This window comes from Mauremys mutica, chromosome 9 (assembly GCF_020497125.1).
Source record: "Mauremys mutica isolate MM-2020 ecotype Southern chromosome 9, ASM2049712v1, whole genome shotgun sequence".
Lineage (NCBI taxonomy): Eukaryota > Metazoa > Chordata > Testudines > Geoemydidae > Mauremys > Mauremys mutica.
This window is the reverse complement of record NC_059080.1, coordinates 100,282,314-100,288,313: the sequence shown is the minus strand read 5'-3', so window position 1 is coordinate 100,288,313 and position 6,000 is coordinate 100,282,314.

The window sequence follows — 6,000 nt, the reverse complement described above, 5'->3', positions numbered from 1 at the left end:
TGAGCATCTCCCATGCACTAATGGGTTTATCCTCAGAGCTAGGGCAGTGCTGCTATCCCCAAGTGACAGAGAGGGAAACTGAGGCAAGCTGAAGTTAAGTGACTTGTCTCAGGCCACACAAGGACTTGATGGCAGAGCTGGGAAATAAATCAAGCTCTCCTGCATTTCAGGACAGTGCCCTAATGTGTTCCCACTTAGCAACATGGGTTTGGGGGCTTAGCTAAATATATCCCTCGTTAGCTATCTGAGCCAGGAAATGCTGGGAACTCCGCTGTGGGTTCATAGCTAGTTCTGCTGCTCCAGTGCAGTGCATTGTGGGTGCTGACCTGCAGAGATGCTCAGCTGAGGTCCCTCCTAGCCGTCTCTGGTGGTTGGCTAAGTGAATGTGGTAAGCACTAATAAGCCAGTGGGGCCATTTAGCTAGCTTCCCTTTCAATCTAGAATGGTGTCCTACTAGATAAGGGCCCTGGGCTAACTCCCCTTGTGAGGGACCCAGGTTCCGTTCCCATCTAAGCTACAAAAATTGTTGAGTGACCTCATGCCAGTAATTTAGGCCCACATCCTCAAAGATATTCAGGCTTCTAACTTCCACTGCAATCAGAGCCACAAAGGTACTTAGATTTTTATGTCAATGGACATTAGGAACCTTGTAGATCTGGGTCTTTGACTCTCTGTGCCTCAGTCTCCCATCTGCGAACTGGCACTGCCCTACCTCCCAAGGCCATGGGCGAGGACCAGGCACTCTGGGGAGGAAAGCCATGTGAGCTGACAAATGGACCATTCCCTCTCTTAGTAAAACAGGTTCTAACATCCAGAGCTCGGCTGTTGCCTTTGCGTCAGTGCACTCGCTGCATTACCAGAATCTAAGTCATTACTGGGTAAAGTGATTTGGGAGACCTTGACTGTGAAAGGCACTAATACAAACACCTCACTGATTCTCTGCTCTCCTCGCTGACTAAGTCCTGGCCAATTGGTGCCTAAGGAGCTGTAGTAAAGAGCAAATAAAGTGCCCCTGAGAGCCACTCTGAAGACAGGTCTGGAAGAAAGTTCGACATTCGAAAAAAGGAAACTTAAGAGACTGAACTGGAGGAATCTGCTCAGATTGTTTCCGGACACAGGCTGGGGAGGGGTGGGGTCAGAGCGGCCTGGGGAGGCAGATTAGGAAGAGTTGCTCCGCGGAAGGGTTATGATGCATCGGCAGAGTTTGCACATGCAGAATTTGAAGCTGGAACGGAGATTCTCAGCTGGGGCCATAGATCTCAAAGCAGGGTGAGTGCTGCTATTTCAGATTGGGGGCCAGGAGGCCCAGCAAGAGAGGAAAGGTTGCCCAGTGACTGGCAGAGCTGGGAATTTTCCTCCATCCACGTGCCTCATCCCTGTTCTAAATGGGCCCGGCCTACTGATCCAGGGGGTACCGTCTGTCTATCTAAGGTATGTACACAGGCCCCCAGGACCCCAGGAACTCAGCACCTCACAATCCTTAATGTATTTATCCTCACAACCCCCTGGGAGGCAGGCCAGGGCTCCCGTCCCCATGGTAGGGCTGGGGAGCTGAAACACAGAGAGAACTAGGGCCAGATTTTCATCTAAAGGTGCAGCCTGGCATTTCGGGAAGCCCCTCTAGCTGCCTGGCTCTTGGGGGCTTGCCCAGGGTCACACACTGAATCTGCCACAGAGCCAGGGGTGACACTGCAATCTCTCAAGCACTAGGACCACACTGCAATCTCTGGACCATCCTCCCCGTCAAAGGCTACCTGGCCAACTGCAACCGTGGCGGCGTCTCTGCCGAGAATGCCAATGAGGAGACCAGCGAGTGCTGCACAGAGACAGCAAGAACCTGAGTGAGACGCGAACGGCCAGGAACCTCCTGCCCTGGCACCTGATTCCCCAGGGTACAGGGGCGACCCACTGTCCCCCAGCTGCTGTGCAAGCAGAGGCAGCAGACATGAGTGTCTGACGAGCCGGAGATGTTTCAGCACCTGTAAATGGAGATAACGAGACTCAGGCACTCGGGGGTCCGGGCCAGCCCCTCTGATTATATGAATGGGTGGATCTGAACTCCTCCCCTCGGTTCAGAGGTGACGGCTGTGTCACACGATGGGTGGTCTCCCCTGGATTGGCAATACGGTCTCGGATTGGACATATGACTTCACTGTCCCCTGCTATTAATCATCTTCCAACAGGTAATGAACAAGCCAAGGAGTCAGGTTTATTTTACGCCTTTGCTAGAATTTGGCTTAGTGACTAGGAGGGAATTAGCAGAACTCGTTAGTTCTTGAGTTGTAATTGACACCTCCTGCCATGGCTGGCTCCTCCTGGGAAGGGGCAGATAAGTGACGGGTGAAATGGGGGAATACATGCTCCTGGCACTGTTTAATCCCTGGCTTCGAAACACAGGCTGCCTCCCAACCCGGCCCGCGCTGACGGGCTTTGTGGTCCCCCCTTTGAGAGCTCCATTGACTCTTGAGTTTGTGCTGCTGACACTAACGCTGGCACATGCAAGGCCGCGAACCTCGCTACGTCCCGCTGACGGCAGATCTGCTTTGAAAACACATCGGCTTTCGCAAGCCTCTGCTGAGCTTCTGCCCAGGAAGAGAACAGACATGGCAGGAGAGAGTTGGGTGTAGGGTCCTTCCGTCAAAGCCACCGTCGCGTCACCTTGCGCCAACGCCTACTGATGTAACTCTGAGCCTTTCCTCACCAGGAATTATCGTGTCTGCTCCGGGCGGATGGTTTCAGCTCCAAGGGGATGGAAGACCCAGGTTCAATCCCTGCTGATGTCTGCATGAATGTCGCCATAGTGCAACAAAAGCCAAGCTTGAAATGCAGCTGCCTGGCTTTAGACTGCCTAGCAGAGGGAGTATGTGCTATGCTAAGGGGTGCGTGATCTTATCGCCCCCATGTGGCCGGCCCCAGTGACGCTAAGAGCCTGCTACCTGGGCACAGCTAATGGGGTTACTCCTGCCACTCAGCTGCTGGGAGCTTGTGGCGAGGAAGGTCCCTGCTGATTACGGGTGTTGGCGTGCAGGGGGTCCTGGTGCATTAGGGAGGGCTAAAGCGCTTACAAGTGACCCAGATGAATTTCTAGGCTGGAGATGTTTTGGACACATGCCTGAACAGTGAGAACCGAACCCACAGAGGGTCTCCCATCCCTGACTCCTCAGCTCTCCAAATCAGCCAAGCCAGGGCCTCGGCATGCAGCTAAGGAACTGGGCTGTGTTCTCCGAGGAGCAGCCTTTCAGGTGAGACATGAAGCCAAGTCCTGCCCATGTGTGGCCATTCCTAACCCCAGGGCATTGGGGTGTGCTGGCGCTGGCGGGCATAGGGCTCAGCTACATTCTCCCTCTGCAGTTTCAACAGGACACAGTATTCTTATTAACTTCCTGTCTTAAGCTGCCACGTCGCACTGCAGTTAAACAGCATCCCCGTTCCACCCCAGAGGTGGCTGCATTTCAGAAGCGAGGGGACATGATTCCTCCGAGTAGGGCTTGTGAAGCACTTCGGAACGGAAGGTCCTGCACATGTGGAGGTTATGCCTGTTGCTGGAGCAGAGGGGCTCGCGTCTCCAGAGGGGGAGTCAAAGGCAGGGCTGATTGAACACTGAACCATTCAGGTGCTGGGAGTTTGCCTCCCAAGCTCCATCTCCTGAATCTGATGCCATGTGTCACGGTGACATTTCGCCATGTGCCCGGCCCCCCTTTATGTCTCTTTGCATACAGGCCCCTTTGCTGAGAGGTGCTTATGCCATTCGGAAATGCCACCGGTCGTTTCGTACACTGCCCGTCGAAACCACAGACAAGGGCCTGCACCAGAGCCAGTCCTGTTGGAGCAGCCTGTTTATTCGCTTGTGATCAGTTCCCAGGTGCCTGAGGACTAACAGCAAATGAGCCACTCGGGCCAGTATGAAAGCCACACAGACCCACCCAGCCTTGCTGGAACCCTGTTGATTCCAGTGGGGATCAATGGCTCCCCTCGTGTTGCTAAGATCCAGACATGACGGCTAGATCGTAATCTTTACCTGTGATGTTTTCCCAGCCTGTCTCCCCATCTGGAGCCATCAGACAGTTCTCCCAAGCAGCCCTGTAGCAGAGACTTGGAGATGGATCAAACGGTGCTACGCAGCATGTCCCACACTGGGACAGTAGGGCCCCCAGTCCTGGCGCGTAGAGACCCACCCAGCCCAGCCCAACCTTTCCATGTTCCAGCAGGGATTTCTGCCCTGCGTTCTCCAGGGCCTCACCCAGTAATGTGTCAAATGTCCCAGCGAGTGAGGCTCCCAGCACTTCTCTTGCGGGGTCCACTCAAGAGTCTAGCAGCTCACGCGGTTAGCAGCTGTGCCACTGCACACGCACGAGATCTGATCGCTGCCCAGCCTCCATGACATCTCTCTAAGCCTCCGCAGGCATGACTCAGTCTTTGTGCCTCTCTAGTTGCTGCACTTCGAGGATAAACATCTGCTACAGCCACCAGCGACATGAGTTACTCCTTCAGCTCAAGCATCAGCAGAGGCCTATTCTTTCCGTCCTGATGGTCGAGGGTTCAGGCCTCGGCGATGACACAGGTGACGTTAGTTATGCACACGGGCGGCTTCAGAATGGCAAGGCCTCCCGCGGTGGGACACTGACCCGGCCCCCTTGCAGCCCCTGGCTTAGCCAAAGGAAAGACTAGCAGAGGGGTTTGGCGAGCCTCAGCATGAATTGCAGCTGGAAGTCGGTCCCTTGCAAACGCTGCGGCTCTGCTATCATCCCCTGACACCCGAGTAATCGCATTGGTCACGCCACGCTCTGCCACGGCCGCAATTTCACGGCTCCTCAGCTAGGGGAAATGGTTATGATTTGGGCTTGTCTTAAAGTATTAAGGCGCTTTGCGCTTCCCTTTAAAGGGATTTAGACGTGGGCGGGGATGGGGCTGTGCTGGGAGGGGGCATCTCACTCTGGCCCCCAGCCCAGCACTCCACAGTAATACACCTTCAACGCAGACAAGGCAACATTAATCTGAGTGCACGGCAGGGAAGAAAAAGGAGCTGGGTGGGACGTGTTGAGCCTGCCCCGTGTATTGCCTTAGAGGAGCAGGAGGGAACTAGTGTGTCACAACCCAGGATTGCCTAGTGGTTAGAACACTAGCCTATGACTTAGGTGACCTGGGTTCAAATCACAGAGTCGGTCTATACCTCAGTTTTCCCTCTGTACAATGGGGTTGATAGTACATTGAAGACTGTGAGATGCTCCGCTACCATGGTGGCATGTACTGTAGAAAGACAGGGGTGCTAGCCTGGTGGTTGACCAAACTTAACTAAGAGGAGGCTGCCTCCTTATTCCCTGAATGCCATGCTCGTGTTCACTTCCTGGCCTAAGCCATCATGTGGCATTGTGCTGTTAAGCCGCTGCCACCTTCCACCCCAGAATGAGCTCCATTCCCATGATCAAAGATTCTTCATAGCAAGTACAAACCATAACAAATCTTCAGCCCCCAGGACCTAGCATTCAGTGCGTCTGCTGCCCCCCACAGCCGCAGGGTACTGCACCACGGCAGCAGGAATAATTCAGCTCCTCCTGATCCAAATCATAGGTGGCCACCATTTGGGGCAAAGGAGAATCCCTTTCAACTCTTACCAGTGCAGGGCCTATGACACACATAGCTGCCCCACTCATGCATAACAAAGTCCTCCCAAACTCCTGGTGAGAAAAGCTCCATGTCACATCACCTACCACCATGGTTTTGCTGCAGAGGGTATTTTACCAAAGCACTCATTTCGAAAGAGTTTGGAGGGTTTGAAATTGCCTCTTTCCTTCACTGGGCTTCTCACGTTTGCAAAATCAGAGCCCTGCTAGATGGTGCAGATATGGCTAAGGAACTGCCCTTATACCCCTGGCAAGGAAGGGATTTAGAAATGTGCTATTTACATGTCTATTCTTACCCCGGCTGACCTGAGCAGTTTGCCAAACTCCAAGTGTTGCAGGTTGTTCCACCTCGAAAGAGAAATTGACACTGGAATGAGGT